Below are 10132 nucleotides of genomic sequence, written 5' to 3'. Positions count from 1 at the left end.
ATCAGTAACACTTTATACAACCCAAATAGAAATTGTCAAATGGTAGCTTCCAGGTGGATGGGTATGTAGTATGCTATGCCAAATGGTTTCCTTGATATGGTTTGACAGTGTGGAATTGAAAGAGACACAGACTCAATTTAACTTTCCACTAAACTTCAAAAGTTCACAAACCAATCAATTTGAGCAATTCCAATGTGAGTGATGAAAAGAGCCCCAGGGTCAACTATTTATATATTTTTTTTTTAATGAAGGCTGTTGTTTACATCAAGATTTGGAAAATTGCACCAATGAGTTAGAATGTGTCAAAGAGTAGAATTTATTCAGGTATTATTACTTCAGCTGAGGTGGCGTGGGTTTGGCCTATTCATTATTTGGTTCTCAGGAACTTTGTTTTACATTTTTGATAAATGAATATGAAATATATTTTTTCTTTACCTTTTCTTATGCTAGACGTCAAAATAATGGCATCTCCTGTGGACAAAAGTGGTGAGTTTTGGTATGATGTTATATAGATGTTATATGTTATATATATATTATATAGTATAATGTTGAATAGAACTATGAGTCACATTAATGTGAATTATGCTCAATACTATGTTGAAAACAATCAGTTTTCCATGCTCCTGTAAATATAATTGTTAATTCCATTCTGAAGTATAGCTGCTCATGGTAGAAACGAAAACAAACAAAACTTTGCATTGTGTACTTTGCCAAATGACGAGTGTGAGGCTCAAGCTGTTTTAAAAGTCCTGTATTTTGGCTATTTAGACCTCCATAGAGTGACTCTCGAACATGGACTAAAAGTGTAAATTTCATTTTTTAAAAACACTTGGTTTTGTAATACAAGTGTCCAGAAAAGGCCCCTCTGGCAGCTACTTCTGTTTGACCCAGTTTTATATCCGCTTTGTCCATATTTGGCTTAGACCACCCCCTTTCCTCTGATTGGCTGCCTCTGTGTAGAAGACTCACTTGTGAGAGAGCACGTTTGTTATGTTGACAGCGCTAACTCCGGAGCGGAGAGGGAGGCGGAGATCTTCACTAGTGACGTAGATAAGCTCGAGAAATTTTAATCACCTGATTTCACGTCTAGAACTCAGGAATGCGTGGACGATTTTAATTCAAATTTTACGTTTACTGAGGCACCACAGAGACAATATTACATCCCAAATACTAGAAAAAGTTGGTTTGGAAAAATACAGTATGTCCCCTTTATCACAGCATTCCAGCAAAATTGTGCATCAGAGAAAATAAATTATATTTCTTTTTATCAACTTACCAGTCAGAACTCACCGAGACAGGACATTGCTGTCCAAAGTACGTGTTCACACAGCTGATGCAGTTTGCCCCATTATTACAATTTTGGCGGCTGTGGTTCAGTTGGGAGGGCCGGTTGTCCACTGACTGAAGGGTTATCGTTCCAAATCCTGGCTCCGACCGTCTGCTGTCAAAGTGTCCTCGGGCAAGACACTGAACCCTAAGTTGGTATTGTAAATGAGAAACTTTTCTCAATTATCTTAACTGGTTCAACAAACAAAATTATTATAGATGAGTGGGGATGTCAGCATGACAGCAACAATTACTTTCAACGCAAAGGGATTTGGACAATTTGTCTTGGGTGTTAAACTTCACACTCTGGTTAGGATTTACGGTTACATTCTGCCTCCGACAGTACTTCAGAAGCACGCGCGCGCACGCATACACACACACACACACACACACACACACAAACGATTTCACTTCTCAATTTTCAGTGCAACGTTATCTTACAAATCTGTTAATTGTATTTAACAGCACAGAACTCTGACCTCTTCATGCAGTAGATATCCTACACAGTCAGATATGAAATGGTGCTGTAGCCATTAAATGGTTTTCTAACAGGGTTAAGAGAGATAGTGTTTCTAAGTAGCTTGCCTTTTTCTTAATCTTGTTTATAAAAAAAAAAAAATTACAAAAATAAAAAAAAAAAAGCAATGCAATGCTTACATTCTAGACTACAGCAAATATACAAAAATTGACCGTTCCTGTGTTCTAATACTATTGGATGGGAGTCTTCTTAGGTCTAGAGATGGTAAATTCTTCATTTTACTCTAAGTCACTCATTGAAGTCACTGACTGAAGGGTCCGGTTCACTTGAATCACTTGAGTCAGTGTTTTTGACTCCCCTAGAAGTGTGCGTGTACTTTAAGAATTCAAAATTTTAGTTAAAACTATTAGAGGAAGACACAAAAAGAGAGCTTCATAATTCAGCAGAAATTACATCAAGCTAATTCCTCTGACCACGGGCAGATCTAAGGGCCATCCATCCATCAATCTTGTCCCGCTTATCCAGAGTCGGGTTGCGGGGGCAGCAGGGGTCGTCCCCAAAGCGTCCTCCCGGTGGGACATGCCTGGAGCACCTCACCAGGGAGGCGTCCAGGGGGGCATCCAAACCAAGCCACCTCATCTGGCTCCTCTCAATGCAGAGGAGCAGCGGCTTGACTCTGAGCCCCTCCCGGATGACCAAGCTTCTCACCCTATCTCTAAGAGCGAGCCCGGACACATTGTGGAGGAAACTCATTTTGGCCCCTCGTATCCGCGATCATGTCCTTTCAGTCATGACCCATAGGTGAGGATAGGAACGTAGATCGACCGGTTTATCGAGAACTTGGCTTTTTTGGCTCTGCTCCTTCTTCACCACAACAGACCGATACAGAGTCCGCATCACTGCAGACGCTGCACCGATCCGTCTGTTGTTCTCCCGCTCCATTTTTCCACTCACTCGTGAACAGGACCACGAGATACTTGTACTCCTGGAGCACGATCTCTCGAGCCGGAGAGGGTACGCCACCCTTTTCTGACTGAGGAGCATGGCCTCAGATTTGGAGGTGCTGATTTTGATCACACGCACTTCACACTTGGCTGCAAACCGTTCCAGCGAGAGTTGGAAATCACAGCTTGATGAAGCCATCAGAAATAACAGACCTAAGGTAAGTCACCCAATCCAACGCAACCCTGATAGTCATATTATCAGAAAAATACATAAAATATATATATTTTTTTTTATTCTTATATAGCTATTTTTTTTTTTTATTCTTATGTAGCTAGTTTTTTTTTTTTATTCGTATGTAGCTAGTTTTATTGTTGACCATGTACTCGAGTTAAAACTCTTATAGTCGCATTTATTTACTTACTTGCGACTCTGTTAACGTAATTAGAGTAATACTCAAATTATTTTTCAAAGACAGTTGTCCTTACTTTATGTAATTGAAAGGATTTATTCAGCGGCACGGTGGACGACTGGTTAGAGCGTCTGCCTCACAGTTCTGAGGACTGGGGTTCAATCCCCGGCCCCGCCTGTGTGGAGTTTGCATGTTCTCCCGGTGCCTGCGTGGGTTTTCTCCGGGCACTCCGGTTTCCTCCCACATCCCAAAAACATGCGTGGTAGGTTGATTGACAACTCTAAATTGCCCGTAGGTGTGAATGTGAGTGCGAATGGTTGTCTGTTTGTATGTGCCCTGCGATTGGCTGGCAACCAGTTCAGGGTGTACCTCGCCTCCTGCCCGATGACAGCTGGGATAGGCTCCAGCATGCCCGCGACCCTAGTGAGGAGAAGCGGCTCAGAAAATGGATGGATGGATTTATTCAGCAATATTTTTGAAATATAATTTTTCTGGTGCCTCAGTATCTGTAACATGGTTGCGCCAAACACAGCAAAATATATGAAATGACAAATAAAATATCTCCTAACAATAGTACCACCTTTTCTACGGTATTTCTGCCTCCTGCCAAAGACTCATAGGGGTTCAAATCTAAATGCTAATGACAGTTAAGTCCTTGACCCTTTCCTTCTAAGAGTTTGATCGCTAATGATTTTTTTATGATGCAAGAAGAAAAAAGGAAGGCAGTTCATTGTAGAGGGGTTAAAGAACACCTTTCTGTTATTATGAAGCTCTGACCCAGGGAGAAATTGAGATGATTGAGACTGACAGACAAAGGGAAAATAGGAAAATCTTTAGGATTAGAAGAAAAATGCATTCAGAGGTTCAAAATTGTGTATACTGAATGCTATTTGACTGTTTTTATGTTTTTTTTTTTTTTTTTAATGGGTCATAAATCAGGAGATTGACTTTTCTTCCTTTAAGTCTGAAAATATTTAAATCATATTGACAGACCATACAGACAATGGATAAGAATGTTAATAACAGCAGACCTATTAAAATATGTGTTGATCAGGACGAGGTAAAGTATGGCCCGTGGGCCACATAGGAGCCCCACCATTCTTTAATCTGGCCCAGGGAGCATTTACATTATCCTGTAATAGTTGTTATATTACGTTCACCTTTCTTTCCCTAAAAGTGTATTTATTATTTCATTATTTTGTACTCAGTCTATTTATTTATCTCATTAAATAGTTAATTTCTTTATTGTAAATACTAAAATGTTAATAAAATAATTGTATATGTAAATGTATACAGTACAATAAAACACTATATATTTATTTATATACTTATTTTTAGTGACTTTTTTTCCACTTTCCATCAAACGCGTGGAGGTTTTGTGCTAACTAGGACTGCTATTTTGAAATTAACATAATTTCCTCTACCTTGACTAAGGCCCCAGTTCAAACTGAAGAAACACAGCCCCATAGCATGATGCCGCCACCGCCATGCCTCACTGTAGGAATGGTGATCTTTTGGTGTTGAGTAGTGTTATGATTGCGTCAAACATACCTTTTGGAATTATGGCCAAATAGTTGAAGCTTGATTTTGTTGCACCATCACACATTTTCCCACGTGTTTGCAAGATTATGGGACCAAAACCTCAACGGTAGTCGTGATGCAGACTAGCTTCTCTCCAACTGCTAGTTTCAATGGCTTTTGTCTGCCATGGGAGGCCTACCATGAGACAGTGGTTCAAATCCTTAGAGATAAGCTACTGCCATTCCACATGTATGCTTGACCAAGCATTTTAACGGCTCACTTTCAATAATGGTAGGACTGGAACGGCAATCATCCCTTTCTTACTCACATAGCCAATTATAGTCCACATTTCTATCAGAAGGAAAACTACCACCACCAAAAAAATAAAAAAATAAAAAAATAAGTAAGCCACATTAACTAATTTCATGAGCAACTGATTTAATGTCTTCCGGTTACATGGACAGCATTGATTGATTCAGTTGTTTCTTGGCACTTGCAGAATGCCACAGGCAACAGCTTACATTTCTACATTCTGTAACCAAGGCAAAATTAAGCAAATAATTGTGGTAATGGAATGGCCTGGAAAGCTGTGATAGCAAGATATTGCCATTACTGGTAACCCAATTATGAGGCTATATCACTGTCAACAAAATGCTTGGTAGTTGATGACTGGTAAACAGAGATATAACTGGGTATCATCACAAATGTGAAATTAATTAATTTGCTATGTTTATGTGTTCGTCTCCGTATAAAGTGGTGAAGCTGTTTGGTGCGTTTATATAATTACTTGTATGTATGTATTCTGGATTTGTTGTACCGTAGATGTGTATAAACCATGGCAAAGGATAATGAGGTACAGTGCATAATATAACTTGAAACAAATTATATTAATTTAACTTGTATAGTTTGGTATTGCATGAACAAAGTTGAATAAAAGTGCATAGTACTTTAGCACACTTAATTTACACAGGAGAGTGTATGATATAGCCCTGTTGCAGGTCTAGCTTTAATATTCCAGCCATAGTACATAGCTCCATTTTCAATGTTTCAATTTTAGTTCAGTATTTTCATTAACACAGATTTATAAAATATACATATTTTACCACTGAATTGTTGCTGTGGTGTTACATTACAAGCACACACATACTTGTCAGAAATGTAGAATTATTTGATTATCACTAATGGCAGCCAATTCCCACCATGCTAGCTGCTATAGCCTTGATGCTAATGTTGGGCAAAGTCAACGCTGTAAAATAAGGTGAGGTGTCTGTGTCAACTATTCTGGGTCATTAAGTAAACCAATCTCGGTTTGATTTTCGCTTGTCTTTGCACACAGTTAGGCAGTGAAAGATGTTAGAATTGTGTGCGGACCGTTGTTGTTTACAACAGCTACTTTGTCATCACATCATGTCTTTGCCACTTCTTCCAAAACTTCTTTATACTCTGCTAACGAGATTGTAAAATTTATGGCACAGTTGATATTAACAAATCGAACCAGCGACATATTTATGTCTCTTTCTCCAATCAGAGAAAGGAGAAGACAGTACTTTGTCATCACAAATAAATCGCATTGTGTTTGCTAAGCTTGTGTACACAATTTTAACCAGTATAATGCTACAAGACAATGCCATATTATAAGAAGCCCTAAGGAGACCAATCTTAAAGTGCACTTATTTAAATGTCTGAATCTTAATTTTAGGAGGATTTGGGAAATTAGCAAACTGATCATCCAAAATTATAGACCAAATCTGGTATTAAACAACTGTTACCAACCGTTTCATCCAAATCAGAGTACTCACATTTTGTGCTTTTATATAAAATATCTCCATTGCCTTGAAATAGATTCCAACTGTGCTGGTGTGTAAATTAAATGAGCTGTGCCTGGGTTTCATGGCGAATCTGAAGTTGCGGTAAAAATGTGGCATTCATGACAGATTACCAGCATGCTAATGTGATGAGGATTTTTCAAATCCATAACTGACTGTTCCTCCAGTACTTTTTAGGATCCAAATAACAAATAATAAGGTATTGTATATGCAGTTTTAAAATGCTTTACATTTACTGAAGATGTGAGTCTGTGTGTTTATGAAAGCATTAAATCAGAATCATCTTTATTTGCCAAGTATGTCCAAAAAACACACAAGGAATTTGTCTCCGGTCGTTGGAGTCGCTCAAGTACGACAACAGAGAGTCAATTGACAGAGAACACTTTTGAGACATAAAGACATTGAGAAAAACAGTCACTGAGCAATAAAGGGTTGCTAGTTATCTGGTAATGCCGGTACAATTATTATTTTTTTTTTTTGACAATTGTGCAATAAGATGCTGAGTCCTCTCGCACTCAGAGCAGTTCGAATGACTAATCTCGCAATAGTTCGGTGCAATGACCATTGTGCAAAGGGCGCCGAGACTTCAAGGATTGTATGCAGTTTAATGTGACGAGTAGTGCGATAATCTGGGACAATGTTGATTGTGCAAATGTTGTAGATACTTCTCAGTCAGTGTGCAAATGGGGCAGATGCTAATGGGGCGTGAGTGGCCAGTATTGGTCAACAAAAGATATGCAAATAGTGCAGCGTGGTGAGACTACTACAGTGAGTGCACGAGTAATATATAATTGGCCTGACAGAAATGTGACAACAAACTCAGATAAAAGAAATTGTCAGCATGTTGCAATGGAATTGTAAGTTAGCTGTTTAAGAAGTTGAAATTGATTAATATGATCCAAATGGGGTTTTATTGTCCTGAAACAAATTACACAGCATAAAACTATGATGCAGCGACTGTGGTTTAATTATACATTTTAATTTTCTCGCTCATTAAGAAGACTGCGTAATGAATTGAGTCGGGTCGGTGGCACAGATTGCCCCATTAATCATGGTAGTAATAATCAAGTAGAATGAATGATAATGACACCTCAAAATATGTCGTTCCACTAAATTACAGATCACCTCTGGCCCAATCTGCATCCATCACAAAAATGACTGTTTGACCATGAAACATCCTGCAATGTTCATGTAAGTTTTATTCTTACAGCAGGGAAGTTATTTTTTTAATGGCAGGCTTTCCAAGACACACACCCAAATGACACAAAAATGTATTGTGCAGGGGGATGCAGAGAGTTTTGAAGGGGCAGGTGCTCAAAATGAAAACTGGGCACATGGAATATATATATATATATTTTTAATGTGCAAACTATATAAGGTGCACAACATGCTAATTTGTGGCCTCGCAATACAAGTTTGTAGCTCCCTACTGGAAAGTTAGGGTAAGCAAATCGAGAGTGCCTTCTTTGGAAACGGTAAGGTAGTGGGGTAGAGGCCGGGCTAAAGACAATGGACAGGGATAAACTAGTATACATTGAATTTTCTTTTAGGCTGGGAATAAACTACAAAGAAATCAGCATGGGTTCGGTTCCCACTCAGTGACGGTGTGAATGTGGGGGCGAATGGTTGTCCGTGTCTATATGTGCACTGCGACTGACTGGCGACCAATTCAGGGTGCAGTCCGCCTTTCGCCCGAAGTCAGCTGGGATAGGCTACAGCACCCCGCGACCCTAACCAGGATAAGCGGTATTGAAAAATGGATGGATGAATAAAATACAAAGACTGAAAAACCTTGCATTTCAGGCTATTGACAAGATCAGACTACTAAATGACACTTGCCTTTAAGGACACTGGGGGTTGAGGTTTCCAGCAAAGATGCGCGCCATTTGCTTACCCAGATGTCACAGACCACAAATTAGTATTTTGTGTGCACATTATATCTATTTTGGCCACACACACAAATCCCATGTTATGTCTGGGGCTCCTTGGATGTTAGTGGATCTATTCTCCTTTCTTTCCAATAAAACAATTGAGAAAATCCTGTCGTAATGAGGTGGTCCACCTCACTTTCTACATCCACGGCATAAAATTGCTTCACTGCACTCAAACAGTGATAAATTCTTTTACAGAGTGAAGTGAGACACTTAACGTTTAAGCACTTTCAGTAGTACAATAATAACAATTGAGCTCAACAATACATTAAGATTTGATTTCGACTAATTTGACTTAACCACTCATAAAGAGGTAAATGCATTAATTAAAAGTGCACAAATGCCACTGAGTAAAACTACAATGAGAGTGAAACATAAGTCACAAGATAATTAAATGCCCATTGGCAAAACAAAAAAAAAGGTGGGTTTTCTCCACACTCTGGTTTCCTCCCACATCCCCAAAACATGCGTGGTAGGTTGATTGAAGACTCTAAATTGCCCGTAGGTGTGAATGTGTGTGCGAATGGTTGTTTGTTTCTCTGTGCCCTGGGATTGGCTGGCGACCGGTTCGGGGTGTACCCCGCCTCCCGCCCGAAGATAGCTGGGATAGGCTCCAGCAGCCCGCGGCCCTAGTGAGGATAAGCGGTAAAGAAAATGGATGGATGGATGGATGGATGGACATCATTCTTTCCAGGAAGCTTATTACACATAAAACAGAAAGCAAATGCAAACCACACTTGTGTCGTAAATTTTGTGTTCATTTTAATGCCAGGTACCACTAAAGGAATGAAAGCTGAGGTATACAAAGAGACTGTCAAAATATATCTGATTTCATCATACTTTGTCCTATTTGACTTGCTTAAACTTTATTGTATTCCAAGCGATTTTTACTTATCATCAAGAAAGCCATGGAAAATGGGTAGATATCAGCTATTTTTGTTGCTATCATGTAATTTGTCCCAACAAATGTATCTTTAGTTGTACCAGACATTAACAATGAACAAGAAGCTTAAAAAACAAGTGTGGTCAAATCATTGTTTCCATGAATGTATGTGCAAAGCAGTGAGCAACAATTGTGAGCAGAAAATAAGGAAAGCTTTTCTGTTTCTTCTTTATTAAAATAGCTAGCTCGCAAGTCAGGTGTGTAAACTAGGTAATAAAATCAGCCTGAGCCCAGACCTTGATTTGCCCTTACAACACGTAGCGTGTCAAAATGATTTAAACTTTTGATCTAAAAAGGCTTGACCACAGATTCTGACGCCTGCCTGTCAGTGGAATTTTCACACTAATGACTGACTCACTCCACATGATCCCTTCACGTTTACCATTTACGTGATCAATTAATTTGTCATAAATTGTCCACCTTATCAACGTGTAACAGTTTGACTCCACTTACATGAGTTGTTTTCCCTGCGTCATTGCGTACATCCACGCAGCTGCTTGTGTGGACGCCATTGGTGATGCATTCAAGAGCAGCTCGGAAATGTGTTAAACAAAATGTTAAATAGGGATTTATTTATTTCAATGGCTGTAAAGGTGTGTATGAGGTGCTTTCAGACAGGCTTTTACACAAAAACCCATGCAAAAAAAAAAAATGACAAAAGGGCTTTTTGGGCATCAAGGGGGAAAGGGGCAGCACATTGTGCATTGAAGTGAAATGAACATTTTTCCAAAAAAATGTTAAAAACAAACCATT

At 39.1% G+C, this 10132-nt stretch overlaps 1 protein-coding gene across 1 annotated transcript in view; it reads right to left on the bottom strand.

Annotated features, from left to right (window-relative positions):
- Positions 1-9869, bottom strand: part of cntfr (ciliary neurotrophic factor receptor) — a 332427-nt gene extending 322558 nt beyond the window's left edge. The window contains exon 1 of the mRNA XM_061747260.1: positions 9833-9869. The gene's annotated coding sequence lies outside the window, so the exon portion shown is untranslated. The remainder of the gene's footprint in view (positions 1-9832) is intronic.
- Between the last annotated feature and the right edge of the window lie 263 nt (positions 9870-10132).

Source organism: Phyllopteryx taeniolatus, chromosome 15 (assembly GCF_024500385.1).
Source record: "Phyllopteryx taeniolatus isolate TA_2022b chromosome 15, UOR_Ptae_1.2, whole genome shotgun sequence".
Lineage (NCBI taxonomy): Eukaryota > Metazoa > Chordata > Actinopteri > Syngnathiformes > Syngnathidae > Phyllopteryx > Phyllopteryx taeniolatus.
Note: the sequence above shows the minus strand (reverse complement) of the source record. Positions and strands in the feature narration are given on the sequence as shown.